General features: G+C 34.9%; 1 protein-coding gene across 4 annotated transcripts in view; it reads right to left on the bottom strand.

Moving 5' to 3' along the window:
- Window positions 1–21130, bottom strand: part of GREB1L (GREB1 like retinoic acid receptor coactivator) — a 280368-nt gene that overhangs the window by 147127 nt on the left and 112111 nt on the right. For 3 of the 4 annotated variants that reach the window (XM_060613413.3, XM_060613402.3, XM_060613410.3), the window contains exon 3: window positions 8957–9064. The gene's annotated coding sequence lies outside the window, so the exon portion shown is untranslated. Of the gene's footprint in view, window positions 1–8956; window positions 9065–13609; window positions 13901–21130 lie in introns of those variants that run through there. The other variant, XM_060613405.3, reaches the window with a different exon arrangement.

The raw sequence follows: 21130 nt of genomic DNA, 5'->3' as shown, positions 1-21130 counted from the left end.
GACACAGGACGAAAATGTTCCTTTCAGTTGCTTCCCAAACACTTCTTACAATTAAAGCATCAGATAAGACTTCAGAATACATAGTCTTATTTTTCAAATGTTAACTTTATGTGTGAAGTGCCTATTACAATGGTAGGCATCTAACAGGCAGATGATATAATAATAGTTGTTGCTGTCATTATTAATATTACTGGTGGTGGTGGTCCTTGCTGTCATTGTTAAGAAAAGTGAAAGGAAACATTCTACTTTGGACAATTACAATACTGGTAACATGGAGAACTTACTAATTGCCAGATAATACTCTATTGCCTCCTTTTAAGAGAATTGAGGCCTAGGAAAGTTAAGGAATTTGCCCAAGGACAAATAAAAGGAGATGGCAAAGATAGGAGTAGGATCTAGTCAGTTTGGCTACACAACAGCTCTGTTAGGCTATCTTAATCACTTAGACCATCAAGCTGTTTAACCACCTACTATAATGATCTAATTGGGTAAATAGGTATTCTATAAAGTATTACTAAATTACCAAAACAAAACAAAACACCCACAAAAACACAAAACAGAACAACCCAAGGAAGAATTTTTTTGTTTGCTGATTTGTCCTTGTCTGTATATGTCACAGTGGCAAGAAGACAAGGCTGAAAAAAGAGTTTTAGCATAAGATATGGGGCTAATAGGCACAAAGCCGAGCAATAATTTTAAAAAGTCAAAACAAAATAAAACCAGGGCACCTGGGTGGCTAAGTTGGTTAAGCGTCTGGCTTTGGCTCAGGGCATGATCTCACAGTTCATAGGTTCGAGCCCCACGTTGGGCTCTGTGCTGATAGCTCAGAGCCTGAAGCCTGCTTCGGATTCTGTGTCTCCCTCTCTCTCTGCCCCTTCACCACTCACACTCTGTCTCTCTGTTTCTCAAAAATGAGTAACATTAAAAAAAATTTTAAAGCAAAATAAAACTATCCCTCCCCTGAATAAAAAGACCCAAACCTCCCTGTATTAGATGAAAGGGAAAGATAAACAAAGGGTAAATTATTTAACAAAGAATAAATACACACATATAAGGAAGGAAGCATAGGCCCGCCCTTGGACTCCAAAGTATCTGATGCATGGGTTGCGTGTCCCCTGATTTTGAGAACTCTCTTGTCCATACCCTTTTTCTTCCCATTTCTTCCAATTTTGGAAGACTCAGTCATGTTTCATTAATCCATTATGTGTCAAGTCTAGAAATCAAAAACATTCTTATCAACTCCTTAAAATATTAGGAATATTTATATAACTTATTTTTCTCCAATATTTCCCCCTGTCTAAAAAAGTTTCTTCTTCTATTAAGGACAAGAAAAAGTTTCCTAAAACTCAAATGATAAAAAGAAAGAAGGAACCTGAGAGTATATCTTCCTTGACTTTCTTCTCAAATCAGTTTTTTAAAAAGTACTAGATTTGAGATATGGTCCAATATATTACTTTTGAAAAAGTAACACAATAATTTCTATTACCCTCTTCCATCTGAAGCAGACCACTTAATCCAGGTAGGTAGAAGAAAAAAAAATCTGACCTTAATAATATGATATGAATTTACTGGAAATTTTATAAACACAACTTTTCTTGTGTTTATAAAAACACAAAAACCTGGGAAGTACACACAATAATCTATTAGTAATGTTTATCTATTGATACTGTGTGGTTTTTAAACTGTCTTTTTTGGGGGGCACCTGCCTGGTTCAATCAGTTGAGCATGTGACTCTTGATCTCAGCGTCCTGAGTTTGAGCCCCTCGTTAGGCAGAGCCTACTTAAAACAAACAAAAAAACAACAACAACAAACAAAAAAACCTATCTTTTTTGTCTTATTAATATCTTCTAATTTTTAAAGTAATTAACAGTATTATAGCATAATATAATAAAGGAAAAGGAAAATATCATATAGCAAGTGAGCTAATCCCAACTCTATGACTATCCTTGAACACAAGCAGTTTAAAACAGGCTTATTACTTAATAGCTGGGTTTGCAAAGTGAACACTCTTCACCTTTTCCTGGTGCTTCAAGATTCCAGGGAAAATCCACATCATTCCAGCACTTAGACTGAGAACCTCTCATCAAGATTTGGAGTTTCCACTACTACTTTCTATCATAATTACTCCAAACTATTTCCCCCCAGTTTTGATATACTGGTATTGGCCCAACCATCTCCCTCAACAAGTTCCTCTTTTGACCACGAATAAATATTTTCAAGGTACTACACTTGGCTGTTTATAAAAGCTGACTTTTAATACCAATTATGTGGAGAAGATAAACATTAACTTTAAAATGTATGGGGATGGGCACCTGGGTGGCTAGGTCAGTTAAGCATCAGACTCTTGATCTTGGCTCAGGTCATGATCTCACAGTTCGTGGGATTGAGCCCCACATCAGAGACTGCTTGGGATTCTCTCTCTCTCTCTCTCTCTCTCTCTCTCTCTCTCTGTGCCCCTCCCCTCCTTGCTCTCTATCTCCCTCTCTCTCAAAATAAATAAATAAACATTAAAAAAATAAAATGTATGGGGGAAAAGGATCATTACAGTTAATGACAAGAAAGAACAAGAAAAACACTGATTTAAAAAAAATCATGTACATGCTAAAAGAAAATCTAAGATACTACTTCAGGGTTAATCTAATTTTAACAGCAAGATAGTCTATGCGAAAGGTCGATGGGTATATATATTTTTAAACTAATAATTTATTTAAAAAACTAATAATTTATTTAAAAAATATTTTAGATTTGTATTTCCAAGAATTGTCTACTGAAGTCTGAGAAGCAATGACAATTCAATAACAATAAGCACTTCCTAGTACCCTGATTGTGGTTTTCTACTACCATTCCCCACTGAAAAGCATCAAAGCTCCTTGAAGTTATAGCCAATTCCAGGTCTGAGGCAGGAAATACACAAGAGGAGCCTTGAACAAAGAGCAAAGAAGCTATTGAGGGGTGATGGATCATGTCAAAAGACATGAGTCAATATGAAATGTCCCCATAGACCAAAGACTAGAGAAATTGAACACAAAAGAGAACTAATTCAATGGAGTGAAGCATATTTAAAATATGAAAATTCACAAATTAATTTTTGCTACTCAAGGTGAAGAAGAGAGCTCTGCTTGGGGAAAAATAACAACAACAATACAACCCAAATAAATCATCTAAGTGAATGCTGCAAAAAGGAAAAGGAAAGAAGGAAATACTTATTCTGCTCTTTCTGTACTTCAGAGTAACCAAATTGTCCTGGTTATTGAGAGTTCTAATATTTTTAATGAAGAATTTCAGCTAATGTGGAAAGAATGACAGAATTATAAAATTACCAATTTGCAACCCTTGATGCAAAATTCATTTACTCAATGATAATGAGGGAACTCTATAATAGAGGGGTCAGGCTGACATCTCCTGAGCTCACTGCTCAAGTTTAGCATCACTAATAGTCAAGCCATGAGACGCCATGAGCCTCCCCATAAGAGAGAAAAGGAAGCACACACACTGTAGAAAGTACTTCTGCCAATGGGTGTAGTGAATATAGTCAAACCCCTATAGCTAACTTCCATTTATAGGATGAAGGAACAAGAAACCACATGGAAACAAGCAAACTCAGAACGAGGGACAGGTGGACAGAACAATTTATTTTTTGCAACAACCTAAGCTTATCTAGTTTATAAATGATAGAACTAGGATTCAAATTTAGACTAAAAACCCCGTGTTTTTTCCCCCACTAAAACATGCTATTGGACATAGAAAAAAGGTGAGCATAAAAATGATACATTCTGTTTGTGGTGTGTGTGTATAGTTGGTTTTAGTTTGAGGTTTTTGCTTTTAAGGCCCAATTTATTGACTGCGTGCCAGACATAGTACTAAAAAAACAACTTCATGTAACTTGTCAGTTTTGTTACCTTTTTACTTTATAGATGTTGTCACCCCCTCTCCAAACTTTAACAGTTATCCACGCAGCCAGGCAACATTTATAGAAATCCTACAAGTGAAGTGGGTAAGCACATAGGCTGTAGAGTCAGATGACCTTAATTCAAATCCCACTCCCACTACCTCTATGATATTGGACAAGTTACTTGGTCATTTATTAAGAAATTTTACAGTCACATATATAAATTATTACTGTCCCTCACAGTTCTCAGATTCTTTGACTTTGTATAAGAAAACTACTGGTAGGGGCACCTCGGTGGCTCAATTGATTGAGCATTCGACTTTAGCTCAGGCCATGATCTCCCAGTTTGCAGGTTTGAGCTCCATGTAGGGGTCTGTACTGACAGCGTAGAGCCTGCTTGGGATATTTTTTCTCCCTCTCTCTCTGTGCCTTCCCTGCTTGCATGTTGTGCTCGCTCGCTCTCTCTCTCTCAGAATAAATAAATAAACATTAAAAAATAAAAGAAAATTACTCATAATGATGAATCACTAAATTCTACTCCTGAAACCGATATTACACTATATATTAACTAGAATTTAATTTTTTTGTTTATTATTTTGAGAGAGAGAGTGTGAGAGAAAGGGGGGAGGGGCAGAGAGAGAGAGAGAGAGAGAGAGGGAGACACAGAATCCGAAGCAGGCTCCAGACTCTGAGCTGTCAGCACAGAGCCCAACGCGGGGCTCCAACTCATGAACCGTGAGATCATGGCTTGAGCTGAAGTTGGCTGCTCAACTGACTGAGCCATCCAGGCACCCCTAATTAACTAGAATTTAAATAAAAACTTGAAACATAAAAAAAAAAGAACATTACTTGTTATATAGCATTGCTGTTCACATACCTTTTCTCTATTAAAAATATTTGCTGATGATAGTGATAATGACAAGGAAATCAAACATGGTTCTTGCAAGCTCTCACAATCTATATATAATCCAAAACTAAAAGCAAGCATATATTCACATTTCTCTTTTGTCTGTTTTTGCATTTCATTTAGTCTTTGAAATTGACATTTGTTGCTCTTGATTATAATTAGTTGGGTCTAGTGTCTGTCTGACTCCCCCATTAGACTGTGAGTTCTTAGGGGAAATATTTTGTTTAAAATTAGAATGAGTAAAAAAACATGAGACGCCAAACAAACAAAAAAACAAAGAATACATTGAGATTTTTGTGTGTCTAATCTAATTATACATTAAATGAGTTTAAAGAGATATTATTGCTTCCCAAGCACATTTCAAAAAAGCACAAAGCTAACCATGCATTCAAAACAAAAGTGTTTTATTTCATTTTTATTCATCCTCTTTGCTGAAAACTTTGGAAAATGCAGATAGATTAAAAGATGAAATTTCCAACCATTTTAAACAGTTCTGTACATTTAAATCTAGATCAATCTCTTTTGACAGTTTCTGAAGCCAAAAGTATTTTAGGTACTGAAATAAAAACCCAGCCCTAGTAACTTTATTTTAAAATTAACCATTTTACCAATATACTTATGGATATGAAATATGTCTTAAATTGTTATGGAAATAATTACTGTAATATGCCAACTAATTTCACAATTATTAAAAAGTGTCATAATTAAAAGATAAAGTATGATGCTATTTTTTTCTTTGTAACAAAGAGTCACATGTTACTACTAGAAATCTTTACTTTCTTCCTTGAAATACCAGAAATTCTTCTGTAAAATAAACACATCTCATGGAGACTCTCTGGAACTAGTATAATTACCAGAGGCAATCCCTGTGTAAGATCAAAGAAGCAAAACAATAATAGGCAATGTGTGACCTCTACCATGTCACCAGAGACCAATTTTTCAACAGGGAGAAGAGTCAATAATCCAGAACAGAAAACATTAAATAACGAGAAATGCTTCCAAAGTGTGGTTTACCGCATCCATCAAGGCTGCCACACTCAGAGAGTTCAGTCTCTATGGTTTCAGAGAACAAACTTGTGTGGATTTATCACACCAATTATTCAAATCTACATAAAACACCAGAGGCAAAAACCAATTTCTCAAATGCAGGGTAGAATTTCAAAAGATACCACAATAATTTTCCAAATTTCACTGGATGCGTTAAAAAGTATAATGGGAACAGTACAGATGACTAAATCTTTTTCATATAACATTGACCTAATTTCTCTTATTTCCAATCGCCACTTATTTTTCCCAAGAAGTTGTCTACAAAGTGGGCTATAAACATTAACCAGATAAATATAATCAGTAATAATACATTGAAGACTTCTGCAGGTTTTTGTTTTGTTTTGTTTTGGTAATACTAGGTCCCTGGATCCAGAAACAGGGCTTGCTTTGGTCTCTTTTGTAATGTATTGAGATGGCCAATAAGAATTATAAGGGTGCAAAGTAGGGTAATCCCACTCATGGTAATTACAGTACAACAGAAGTACATTTAAAATTGACTTCTAAAAAGCACCACACAGAAAATTGGGCCTCTTTAGAATCAGCAAAATTTGATTGTTTTTAGATATGACCACCAAACAGCTATGTTCTTTCAAAATTAGATGTGACTTAGGGACTGAACAAATATATCTGAATTTAATTTCCAAAACACCCATTCTGCTGCTAATTCATAGAGTAGTAAAAAGACTTAGCTTAGAAGAGACAGTGCTGGAAATTCAAAGCAACTGTGAACATTGTGTTCTTATATGGATTTGTTAACTCCTGCTACCTTCATCTTTCCACTCTGTCATCTGCCCATCTTTCCACCTTCTTATCTTATTAACATTGCTAATTGTATTTGTCAGTTTTGCCACAATTTCAAAGCTACTTAAACAGCTGTGGGTTTTCTCTAGGCAATTATCAGTCACTACACTTAGGTTTCTAAATTAGTTGTTGAAAGGCACTTTAACCTTGAGAAAATAGACACTTAGCACACTAAGCCTTACATTTATGTATATGTTGCTCCAAAACGAGTAATCGTTAAAAGAAATTGAAAAAAAAAATCACAAATATTGTAAACTCACAAATTAGTAAGCAAATGCTTAACAAAGCCTGTTATATACTACTCATCATTTAATCTTTCTCTTACTATATATATAGTAACATATACTCTCTTTGTGTTCGTACATGTATATAGCATATCAACTGGAACATCCAAATACTGCCAAATTCCTCTAACAGTCCCCTTTTACTACCTGCCAGGTGGCCAAGACCTTTCAAAGGTACCCATAATCATGGAAATGGTATCTTGAGGTCCTGGGCTCTGGTAAGGAGAACTCTCACAACATGCAGATTCCGCCCCCCAGCCCCCACTTTCCCATTTCCCTTCTAAGAGAAAAATCCTTTACTATATTTCTTTTCCCATTCTCTATTCTTGACTCTGACATTGATTTTCTTCTTACTACTAAAATGGACAAGAAACACATTCAGGGAGAAACACAGGTTTATGGTTATTCATCAACTGATACCCACTTCTATGAAATACAACTAAATTTTTAAAACATCTTCTGTAATCTAGAAACATATTTCATGTGTCATTTATTTTCTTTATACATTAAAATAAATTCTAAGGAAACTTTTTAGAGTTCACACGTCTTGGTGTTGTTAAAGGTATATAATATCCTGTTTATAGATCAGTCAAAATCTTGTTAGAATAATTTTTAAATTAATGTAGGCTCCACCTTACCCGTCTCCCTCCCACCCACCCACCCCCCCCCCAACACTTTCAGCTCCGAGGAAAGAAAAGGGTGGTAATTCAACAGTGCAAAATTCTTCACTGAGAGACAAACATGAAAATGATAAACATTTTGGAAAGTGAAGTACACTTCAAACCCTCACTGTTCTTTCAGACCTATATTGACTCTTATACTAGTTGCCAACATTTGGTAAGGATTATCCTACCATTAGACAAAAGCAAGCATTCCTTAGATAAATCAGGAGTTTTTGCCATGAGACTCATAAAACCTTTTCACAACACAGATTTTCAAGAGAATCCTTTAAGGTTTTAGGAGGCTGCTCCTTTTACTGAGTAACAAAATACACCCCGTGGTGTCTCACTGACCCCACTCAGCTGTCCTTTGACCTCTTCAATTGTTGAAGCCTAACTCCAGGCCCACAGAATTTGCCTCCCATATCAAACAGGGGATGTTGCTAACTCCTAGCACCTGGTGTAACAAAACGCAACCGTTCTCCACTCTTCTGTCTCCTCTGCTCCTTCTCTGATCATTTTCCAGATGTTCCAGGCCCAAATGTTAAGCCAACACTAGGTTCCAGGGTCTGCGTGGTCACGAAGGCACAAACAGGGACCACGCTGAAGTGGCAATGACCCTCTTGTTCTTTTTGGCCTCAAAAGGATTCAGCACGAGGAAAAGATCTTTGCCCTTTCTTGGAAATGCCCGGCTACTCAAACACATTGTGACGTACGAAAGGAAAGACAGTCTTGGGCTATACCCTGATAGATAAGAGTTCCTTAAACAGCATCCCTAAATCCTTAATTCCAAGCCAACTTTTAATTTTCTTTGATGTAGGGAGAAAAAAAAACAGTATTGCCTTTTCCTTTTCTAAATTAAAAGCCTCCTAAAAATAGGGGGAAAAAACCTTTTAAAACATATATCTCAGGATAGTGTTATATGATAATTTTTATACGGTCACTACATACGGTTTGGGTTTTTCTGCAGATGCCAATAATCTAGATGTCTCTCTTATTAGACAACTTAAAAAAATAAAAACCACAGTTAGCAAAGAGGAATCAAAAACTGAATTCTTATATTAATTTAGGTATACAGGAAATACAACACAAAGGCTGTTGTCAGAAAAAAATAATTATCCAGCAATACTGAGTAAGCAAAAGCTTATTGCTGAATAAGGTTTTTTGCCCCCTTTTTTTGTGTGTGTGGAGAGGATGGGGGAGGGGAGAGGAAAGCAGAGGGGAGGAAATGGAAGAAGAGCTCATAGAAAATATCTCCTTAATCAGTTGAAGAACCAAATATAGTAACTTTATTTAAATTCTAAATATAGCTTCCTAAAACAAATTTGATCTTGAAAAATTTGGGGGGATACTATAATTGTACAATACCTTGGTTTATTTATTAACATTTTTGAATCACGGTCATGATTGAGTTGGGCTGTCAATACTTCAGGGAGCCTGTTGTCTAGATTTTACTTGTTTAAAGCTTTTTTGCACCTGCAAAAACATAAAAAAAATAAAAATATGTACGTAAAGATATGAATTAATTTCCAAATTCATTACATTCCAGAAGAAAATTATTTAAATATTTACAATTCTACAAAAATTACAATTAGAAATGAATTATCAAAGTCTCATGTAACTCCATATACCTCATAAGTGGCAAATACAGATGTTCCTCCATCTTAAATATTCCCAAATAATCATTCCTAATTACATACACTCAAAAATAATTTCTCTTGTTCTTAATATTTCCCCCTCTTCATCCTACTAAATTGAATAAATCCGTCAAGTCTGCATTTTCGACAAGTGTTACCACGTGCTAAAAGCCCCACAGACTATTTTTATTTTTAGGAATGAAAATAATGAAAGGCAGTTTTCATATTCTAGGGAGTTTGAATTTCATAATCTCTGATTCTCGGCCAAAATTTATCTCCTCAAAGAACTAGCAAAAATTGAAGACATAACTCATATTGCTTAAAATAATTTTTCTACTTTTTGAAACTAATGCTTTAATAATCTCTGAGAAAGAGAGACTGCAAGAAGAAAAAGAGCTACTGTTTTCTACCCTTTTGAGTAGTGTATTTCTAGAAGTAACTAAATAATTATAATTACATATAACTGGTTGAAAATTATAGGGTACATATTATTCTCTCCTTTAAGTAGATTATGTTCAAAATAAACTATTGGGTGAAAAATAGGAAATACAGTCATAAAATATCAAGTGAAATAAAAACTATTTGTCAGTGATTTTAATATGTAACTTAGAAATATTTCTATTCCTGTGTTATTGTGTCTAAAGGAAAACAAAAGGGGATTTTCCTAAGAATATACTAATTTCAATATGCATATTTATAGCACTAAAATATTAAAAGTAATATTAATTTATGCTTTCTAAAGACAGTTTTCATTTTATTGTCCTTTTATTCCAATATGAGAGAGAGGAAAGAGAAAACCATTTTAGATTTTGAAATAAAAATCTTTATCTTACCTCTCCTACTGTCAGAAGAATGTCTTCAGGCAAAAGAGCAATTTAAAAAGCAAGACGCAAAAAAAATATAAAAAATTTTAAAAAAAGGGCAAGACGCAGATTTTCAAACTTATGTATCTCCCACCCACCCACCCACCCACAAATAGACATCTTTTTGTAAGTCAGGAGTCTTGCTACCTACAACTAAACCCAAGATTACCCCATATGGTCAACAAGGTCAAACTGCATTACTGCCAATGAAACTATATGACTCCACAAGGACCTTAATGATTTTTAAAAAAGGTCAGTAATCCAATTCCAATAGCTTCAGAGTCTAAAATTGCTAATTTTTGGCCACGTGCTACACACTTCACCTGCTAGTAATGACATTTTTGTATTTTCTTCTAATTACACTCAAAGCTAAGACCTTTGGCCCTGGGCCACAGACCCCTATTCAGGCTGCACACATTCTCTTAAACGACCTGATCCTTTGTTGTCACTCTTACTCTTTCATCTATTATTTACACCCATAGAGAAGGAAGAGACTCTACCATTTGTATAGCTTAAAGCTTCTAATCATCTTAATTTCTTTGCCTTTCAACCTATGGTCTTTTTCATAGACTAATGCCAGAAAGTTTGACAAAATCATTTTTTTCAACCACATCCTCCCAGCTCCCTTCCCCTTTCCTACTCCCTGGCCAACCTCTCTCCTGTTCCTTCTTTTACACAGGAATGATTCTGCATCAGTCCAAATTTACAAATTTTGACTTTCACCAACAAATTGAATTTCTAAGTATAATACAAAATTTCTATGTTGTTTTGACAGATCAATAACAATTATATTTCTTTCTTTCATCAAAGGACCATTAAATTAACTGGAAGTTTACTTAAAATATGTCCCCAGTCTCACTAAGTCATGAGCATAGATTTTTCAGAATCATCCGCAAAAATGTCAAAAAACTTAACAGGAAAGATGTTGGTTATGTGGTTATTACTTTTCCAACATTTTAATATCTACAGTTGCTCAAAAGCTTACAAGAAAAAAAGGAAAGAAAGAAAAGCAAAAATATAAGGAAACTTTTTAAAGAAAACAGATTTCTTAAATAAAAAATTTTAAATCTTTACATTTTAAGACTATTAATTCTCAAACAGCAAAATTGTCACATAAAACAATGTATATCATTGCAATTTCCCAACATTTTCCCCCAGACTTTTTTTAACTGTCCAAATACATTTTGCAAATCCAAAGCACAGAATTGTTTACCATGATGCAGTCGTGCCCCTCAGATCACAGTAGCCACCAAAAGCCTCTGATTTCCAAGATGTTTATAAAATGACATATGATCCATCTTTGCTCTCTCTTTCTCTATTGCTCAGCTTACTCTTGATTTCTAACAGTGTTTCCTTGTTGTCTGTCCTTTCTGCAGACCCCGAAACCCCTTGTCTTTTCTTATTTTCACCATTTGCTTCAACCAGCAGTTCACTGGAGACCCATCCATCTTGTAATGCCTAAAGTGACAGATGCTCTCAGGAACCACCACACTGCTGAGTGAACAAAAGATAACATCACCTCTAGGAACTCCAGAGAGAAATACAACTACAACCTTAAGACAGGGGCTGACTTGACAGACACTGGACCATAAACCTCTTCTAAGTGAAAAAAACGAAACAAAACAAAACAAAACAATTGCCACACACACACACACAAAATCTGACACAAATCAAAGGCAGAAAAGAGTGATTATTTGTGGATTGCCTTTTCACTCTGAGGCTCACTTTTCCCTCCCAACGCCTTTATATTGGGGCAATTCACTTGCCAAGAGGCAAGAGAAGTTCTTGGGAAAAAGAGCCTTTCTCAAGTATCTTCTTTTATTCAACCATATTTGAAGTGAAATTTATTCATGTGTGTGTTTCAGTAAAGCTAAGGCTTATGACAGAGCATTTGTAAGCCTGACCTGTCCTGCTTGCATAAAGCAATATCTGGACTCAGAAATGCTGACTCAATTCTACTGCTAGGCACAGGCATGCTTTGCAAATTAAAAACACATTTAGAAATTAAAAAGCAACGTGTGACACAATGTCAACAGTATATGTAGCTCATAAAAATGGCTCACCATTCATTCATCAGACAACTTCCAACTTGGGTTAAAAAGACAGTTAACAAGAGGATTCTGGGAAGGGCTACAGATCTCTTTTCTAACAAAGGAAGGGTTATATTAACATCTCCCAGCAACAAACTAATGACAGGGACGCTGTAGATACAGGGGATGCTGCCTGATGCCATCTAGGGTTTTGTTTTTCGTTTTTTAAGCATCTTATTTAAAATCTTCATGCAGGAATAGGTAAATGCAAATTCTAACATTTAACTTTAGTTTAACTCTAAATTTACATAAATACAGCGAAGGGAAAATTTTGAAGAATAGAAAAACAAAACCTGACTTGAAGGTCACTTAAGAACATCATGTGATCAATGTCAATTACAGAGATTAACAACTGTTTTTTATATTAGGTATCAAGCAACAAGGAAGAAAAATCTCTGCTACAGCTAAATTATCATTTTCAAACCAGGTAAATGATACAAATATTTATGTTAAATCTAAAATAAAGAGTGAAATGCTTAAGAAAAGTTCTGTCAACTATACTTCTAAGAAGAAATGTAAGCATTTGCCGTGGCATTTCTTTGATACAATTATTTTAATTTTCCTTTAAAATTTTTGCACAAAAAGCCTTTAGTTACAATTATTTTTCTTTGAAGTCACTAGTGACTGTCCTCTCAGTCCCATTTTACTAAAAAAATATAAAACTTAAAAGATATTTTATCTCCGGGGTTTGAACTATTTGTGGGGTAACAGAAAAATGTCCAACTTGATAAATCAACATATCTGTTTTTTTTTTTTTTTTTTTAATTTTTTTTTTCAACGTTTTTTATTTATTTTTGGGACAGAGAGAGACAGAGCATGAACGGGGGAGGGGCAGAGAGAGAGGGAGACACAGAATCGGAAACAGGCTCCAGGCTCCGAGCCATCAGCCCAGAGCCTGATGCGGGGCTCGAACTCACGCACCGCGAGATCGTGACCCGGCTGAAGTCGGACGCTTAACCGACTGCGCCACCCAGGCGCCCCAACATATCTGTTTTTTAAACATTTTTTTAATGTTTCTCTTATTTCCTCACATTTCAGTGTATCTGTACAAAGAAGATACTGCAAATATTTCAGAATCTCGGAATTTTCTGGTTTTTATTTTAATGCTGGCAAAACAGAATGCATACAAAATAATTAAATGAATATGCACAATTTATATAACTAAATGGGGAAAAGATTAAATAGAGACTGCTTATCAATATAAAAGGACTTGTTCTAATATAAACTTGATCTTTAAACCAGATCATTTTGTTTTTTGTTTAACACACCATGATCCTAAGTAATTCACCCAGAATTACTGATCCAAAAGTACCATATCATTCAACACTTTCAAATTTTGGCATTAATACCAAAAAGAGAGACGTGACCTTGAAATGACAGTTCCATTGCAGAAGGCTCCCCCCCCAAAAAAAGCCCACTTAAATGACTTACTTTTAAACACAATAGGATCGATATGCATGCAGGAAAAGTACACCCCTGTGGAAAGTTCTTATTGCCTGATTGATCAAAAACAAAACAAAACTTTTCTTTTTTAAGGGCCCCTTCCAGATCACAGTCAGTGCCAGAAATCCACACAGGAAAAAAATCCATCAAAATGAAACCCTAAAAGGGTTTACCCTTCACCATCCTATTTGCACTTCAAAACCCTGTAAGTCCTTCAGTTAAACCCCAGGGCTGAACCATTTCAATAATAAGAGAGGTGGCCAGAGGTGATTTATCTCCCATTTGGCCTCTGGACAGAGGCTGTAATGTCTACGAAACTTCCCTTCCCTGAGTCGTACCCTCCCCCAAGTCTCAACCTTCATTTGTGCGGCTTTGGATCTGCAACCTTCCAAACAACTCCTATGCCCCTTCCAATCAGATGCAAGAACGGTCTGTAACTCAAGATTTGGGTACATTTTCTTGGCAAAGCTTTCACAAAATGGAATGCTGCTGAGTAATTAGCGCTTTGAAAATACCAGGTTAAATTTCAGGTTCTCTTTGTTATAAGTTGGGGAAGAAAAGAAACTTTCTTTAGCTTCTGTCTTCTCACATATGTTAATTGTTGTCAGAACTTCTTAAACTTTTTCCAATTTATACTTTGATGCTCAATGTTTCTGGCCACATCAGCCAAGTTCCTGCAGTGATGTTCATCTAAATTTAAATCCTTGCATTGTAAAATATCTTATCCAACAAAGTACAGATTTCACAGGTCATACACTCCTGGGTCAAAAAGACCTTAAAAACAGATATCAGACCACTATGACTCAACTGATTTATCTTACCTACCCTTGTTATCAAATATGTACTATAACTGTCATCATACAATTTTCCTCTAGTGAAATAAACATCAAACAATGTCAACAGTTATTTACATAGAAATACAGGTCCCAGCAGTCATCAAATGTGAAACACAGTGAAGTTATTCCTTAAAAATTAAGGATATTTTGTCAGTATGCATGAATTCTTTATTTCAAAATTACATTCACATGCGTCTTAGTGTGGAAAGAGGATGAAATATATATGCACAGTTTTCCCTGTTTTCTTTGTTGTTGTTTTTTTTCATTAAATGAGAAGTTTGTTTTTCTAATTGATTCTGATAAATTCCAACTGAATGCCACATTAACAACTTGCACTAAATGATTCCACTATAGTGATTTCATTTTTACAAGTTGAAACTTTCAAGCTATGTCACTAACTTCATATATTTAAAGACTCACAGGCAAATATATATTTCACTGAAACCTAAAATCAGTTATGAAAAATTTTGAATAATACAATTAAATATATGCTGATAGTTAAAAATACAAGAAAGACACATTTTTGTCAACTAAAAATTTTTTATGTTTTTGGAGATATTTGTCAATAAAAATTATATTTCTGCCATTAAAAAATGTACCATCAACATCCTTATACCTCATTAGCAAATATTTTTCATTTTCAGAGCTCCAACTACCATGAATTCAAGAAAAAACAATCCTCACAGCAAATGATGTTATTGCATGCTACCAAGTCAATGAATCTCACACGTGTATTTGAGATAACATAATAATTCAAATTGCATAAATAAACCAGGAAAAATAGATGGCTAAAAAAAAAACAACAACTAAGAGACATGGATTATATCACTGAAACAAACTTTGGCATTAGTAACAATATTCAGGAAAACAAATATCTTAACCTACTACAGGACATAAAATAAAAACAAAAAAAAAATGCTTTCTTCAGATAATCAACAAGAGTAAATTGATCCACCACAGAGGAAATATTCAATTTCCATTAAATATTTACTCAGTGCAATAGGTTGTTAGGTCTATGTAGACCTCAAAGAAAAAATAGTTCCTGTCTGGTAGGAATCAGGTCTTGGGAGAATTGAATGGAGATGAGAGGCAGTTTCTCAAGCCCTGACACTGTATTTCAAATTGACAATGCTAAAAACTGGAGATGTGCTATAAAACGTATAGTACTACTTTGAAATCTGATACAAAGAAAGTGATACTTATTATGATGAGCACTAAGTAATGTACAGAATTGTTAAATAACTATATTATACACCTGAAACTAGTATAACACTGTATGTTAACTATATTGGAATTAAAATAAAAAAACTTAATAAAAAAATAGAAAACAAACAAAAAAAAAAAGAAAGTAATACTTAAGAGACTATTAATTTTAATAAAGTTCGACTGGATAAGCAACTTCATTTCCTATAGTAGCACAATAAAATTCAGATGTTCAAAATCTGCAGTCCCCAACTCTCCCACTCTATAACCATAGCCCAGTCACCGATATTCTCTGGGCCTCTTATCTATAAAATGGGGAATAAAGTAAATACATTTCTAGATTGAAAACATTATGGTGGTAATGGGGGAGGGGAAGAGATCCCATTCACAGTAGCAACAACAAAAATAATACCCAGGGATCAACTTAATGACAGATATATGATAACATTTTTTATTTATTTTTTATTTTTTTATTTATTTTTTTAACATTTTTTAAATTGCCAATCTTTATTTAGGTGATTTAAGTGAAATTTTACACACATAGAGGAAGGTGTTACGTGTTTTATTTTTATTTTTATTTTAAAATTACAGATTTAATCTCAGAGTGGTAGAGTAATTAATGTCATTCAACAATGTTTATTGAGTGTAAGGTAGAATTGAGGTTTTAATTTTTTTTAATTCGTCATTTTTCATTATTTATTTATTTTTAAATTTACATCCAAGTTAGTTAGCATATAGTGCAATAATGATTTCAGGAGTAGAATCCAGTGATTCCCCTACATATAACACCCAGTGCTCATCCCAACAAGTGTCTTCCTTAACGCCCCTTGCGCATTTAGTCCATCCCCCAACCCACAACCCCTCCAGCAACCGTCAGTTTGTTCTCTGTATTTAAGACTCTCTTATGTTATGTCCCCCTCCCTGTTTTTATATTATTTTTGCTTCCCTTCCCTCATGTTCATCTGTTTTGTATCTTAAATCTGTTTCACATATGAGTGAAGTCATATGATATTTGTCTTTCTCTGACTAATGTTGCTTAGTATAATACACTCTAGTTCCATCCACGTTGTTGCAAATGGCAACATTTCATTCTTTTTCATTGGTGGGTAATACTTCATTATATATATGCATACCATATCTTCCTTATCCATTCATCTGCTGATTGACATTTTGGCTCTTTCCATACCTTGACTATTGTTGATAGCTCTGCTATAAACATCGGGGTGCATGTGCCCCTTTGAAACATGTGCTAGGTGTTTTAAAGAGAAACCTAATTGTTGTAAAAATATGTTTCTCAAACAAAATCATAAAGTTAAGACAATTCCACTCAAAGTATCAGAGTTTTAGGGGAACATTATGAAAACATCCATAGGGATGTTAAAAGATTACTTAAAAAAAAAGATGGGAAAAAAGTCTCTTCAATAAAAGTTATAAGGGGAGGTAAGTCAAAATAAATGTTAAATTATATCATGAGGAAAGAGCTTTCAGTCATTAAATCTATGTCACTAAATCCAATGAACATATTTTTGGCTCTCCTCTAACATGCCCTCTTGGTAGATTTCTTGAAATTTCCTTTTCTTCGGCTGGATTTCATCTGGTATTCTTCCTTCCCTAGCTGCTTCTCAGTTTCCTTTGCACTCCCACAATATACCACCCAGAAATGAAATGTTGGAGTTCCACAAGGTTTAGTCTGTAGCCATCTTCGAAGGTGGCTTAAATGATTCTTGTCTCCTGTGTATGCCCGCCCCCACACTGAATCAGGGTTGACTTGTGCGATCACTAAAATACCAAACAAATGACAGCCTGTGATTTCCAAGGTCATAAAAGATACTGCAGTTTCTGCCTTGACCTCTTGGATCACTTGCTCTAGGAGAAGGCAGTCACCATGCTATAAGGACACTCAAAACAGCTCTGGGGGTGGGACCTGAGGTTTCCTGCCAAGAGACAGCACGAACTTACCTAATTGCTCTCCTTGCCTCCTGTCTGGTGCTCTCCAATCATTTCTCTGCATTACAGTGCAAATATAACCTGTCAATCCTTGCTAGAGCCCTTCATGGTTTTATATTACTCTGAGTATAAAAATCAATAGTGTAAATATCCCTGCCCATCTCTCTAGCCTTATCCTGAACTGTTATTTTCCTAAATGTTGTGCTCCAGCAACACTGACCAGCCTTTAAACACCTATGTTCCCTCTGCCTGTAATTTCACCCATCTTATCTTTTAATTTTGCCAGTTTAAATCCCCTCATCCTTTAGATCTCAAGCATTGCTTCCCTGATCCCCTTAGTCCTTGCTAAAAGCTCCCACAGGACCTTATTCATATCCTTACCAGCATTTAATTCACTGATGAGCTATATAACTTGTGTATTAATGTTTGTCTTCCCTATTAAATTCTAAGTTACATGAAGGTAGGCACTATGTTTTTCTGTTTTTGCCTATTATTGATATCGCAGCACCTATTGTAGTGCCCTCCTACAGAGCAGGTACTCATAAATACTGTTTGAATAATTTAATAATTTAAAATGCAGGGCTAGCACAAGAATGAGAAGCTCATTAGAGACAGTCCAAGAAAACTTTATTATCTATAAGAATTATTATATGACACCCACAGCTAACATCATACTCAGTGGGGAAAAACTGAGAGCTTTTCTCCTAAGGTCGGGAACCAGACAAGGATGTCTACTCTCACCACTTTTATTCAACATGGTACTGGAAGTCCTAGCCATAACAATCAGACAATAAAAACAGATAAAAGGTGGACACCTGGGTGGCTCAGTTGGTTAAGCATCTGACACTTGGTTTGGGCTCAGATCATGATCTCATAGTTGGTGAGTTCGAGCCCCATGTTAGGCTCTATGCTGACAGTGCAGAGCCTGCTTGGGAGTTCTCTCTCTCCCTCTCTCTCTCTGCCCTTCCCTCGCTCACTCACTCACTCTCAAAATAAAATAAAATAAAATAAACATTTAAAAAAATTAAATTAAAAAAACAAAAGGCATCCAAATTGGTAAGGAAGAAATAAAATTTTCACTATTTGCAGATGATATTACTATATATAGAAAACCCTAAAGACTCCACCATAAAACTACTAACACTGATAAATCAGTAAGGTTGGAGGATACAGAATCAATGTATGGAAATCCACTGCATTTCTATAATGAAGCAGCAAAAAGAGAAATTAAGAAAACAATCCCACAGGTGTGCTATTTTGAAGGGGCAATATGCACCCCGATGTTTATAGCAGAGCTATCAATAATAGCCAAGGTATAGAAAGAGCCAAAATGTCAATCAGCAGATGAATGGATAAGGAAGATATGGTATACATATATATAATGAAGTATTACCCACCAATGAAAAAGAATGAAATGTTGCCATTTGCAACAACGTGGATGGAACTAGAGTGTATTATACTAAGCAACATTAGTCAGAGAAAGACAAATATCATATGACTTCACTCATATGTGAAACAGATTTAAGATACAAAACAGATGAACATGAGGGAAGGGAAGCAAAAATAATATAAAAACAGGGAGGGGGACATAACATAAGAGAGTCTTAAATACAGAGAACAAACTGACGGTTGCTGGAGGGGTTGTGGGTTGGGGGATGGACTAAATGCGCAAGGGGCGTTAAGGAAGACACTTGTTGGGATGAGCACTGGGTGTTATATGTAGGGGAATCACTGGATTCTACTCCTGAAATCATTATTGCACTATATGCTAACTAACTTGGATGTAAATTTAAAAACAAATACATAAATAAAATGTAAAACAAGATCCCATTTACAATTGCACAAAGAAATAATAAAATACCCAGGAACAAACTTAATCAAAGAAGTGAAAGACCTGTACTCTAAAAGCTATAAAACACTGATGAAAGAAATTGAAGATGACATAAACAAATAGAAAAACATTCCATATTTATGGGTTGGAAGAACAAATATTGTTAAAATGTCTATACTACCCAAAGTAATCTATAGATTTAATGCAATCCCTATCAAAACACCAACAGCATTTTCCACAGAAGAATCCTAAAATTTATATGGAATCACAAAAGCAATCTTGATAGTTAATAGTATCTTTACTATTAGTAAAAGATAGTAAAAGCAATCTTGAAAAAAGAAAAACAAAACCAAAGGTATCACAATTCCAGATTTCAAGTTTATTACAAAGTGATAGTAATTAAAACATGACATGATGCTGGCATAAAAACAGACACATAGGTCAACAGAATAGAATAGAAAGCCAAGAAATAAACCCACAATTATATGGTCAGTTAATCTTTGATAAAGGAAGAATGAATATACAATGGGAAAAAAGTCTCTCCAATACATGGTGATGGGAAAACTGGACAGCTACATGCAAAAAAATGAAACTAGACCACTTTCTTTCACTGTACACAAAAATAAACTCAAAATGCATCAAGGATCTAAACATGAGACCCGAAACCATAAAAATCCTTGAAGAGACCACAGGCAGCAATTTCTCTGACATTGGCTGTAACAACATCACTCTAGATATGTATCCTGAGGCAAGGGAAACAAAAGAAAAAATAAACTATTGAGATTACATCAAAATAGTTTCTGCACAATGGAAACAAGCAACAAACTAAAAGGTAACCTACTGAATGGGAGAAGATATTTGCAAATGACATATCTGATAAAGGGTTAGTATCCAAAATGTATGAAGAAGTTCTGCAACTCAACTCTCCCCCCCGCCCCCGCAACAAACAAATAATCCAATTTAAAAATGGGCAGAAGATTTTGGGATGAGCACTGGGTGTTGTATGGAAACCAATTTGACAGTAAATTTCATATATTAAAAAATAAATAAAAAATAAAAAAAAAAGAAACTAAAAAAAAAATAAATACAAGTATACTTAAAAAAAAAATTAAAAAAAATAAAAATGAGCAGAAGACATGAGCAGACATTTCCCCAAAGAAGACATGAATGGCCAAAAAACACATGAAAAGATGTTCAACATCACTTACTATCAGAGAAATACAAATCAAAACCACAATGAGATACCACCTCACACCTGGCAGAATGGCAAAAATAAAAAACTCAAGAAACAAGTGTTAGTGAGGATCTGGAGAAAAAGGAACCTTTGTGCACTGTTGGTGAGAATATAAACTGGGTGCAGCTACTGTGGAAGACATTTGGAGGTTCCTCAAAAAAATTAAAAATAGAACTGTCCCATGATCCAGGAATTGCACTACGGGGTATTTAACCCCGAAATACAAAAACATTAACTCAAAGGGATATATGCACCCTTATGTTTATTGCAGCATTGTCTACAACAGCCAAACTATGGAAGCAGCCTAAGTGTCCACTGATAGATGAAGGGATAAAGAAGATGTGGTGAATATCATTCAGCCATAAAAAGAATGAAATATTGCCATTTGTAACAATATGGATGGATCTAGACAGTATTATGCTAAGTTTAATAAGTCAGAGAAAGACAAACACCATATG

This window comes from Panthera onca, chromosome D3 (genome assembly GCF_046562875.1).
Source record: "Panthera onca isolate mPanOnc1 chromosome D3, mPanOnc1 haplotype 2, whole genome shotgun sequence".
Classification (NCBI taxonomy): Eukaryota; Metazoa; Chordata; class Mammalia; order Carnivora; family Felidae; genus Panthera; species Panthera onca.
Note: the sequence above shows the minus strand (reverse complement) of the source record. Positions and strands in the feature narration are given on the sequence as shown.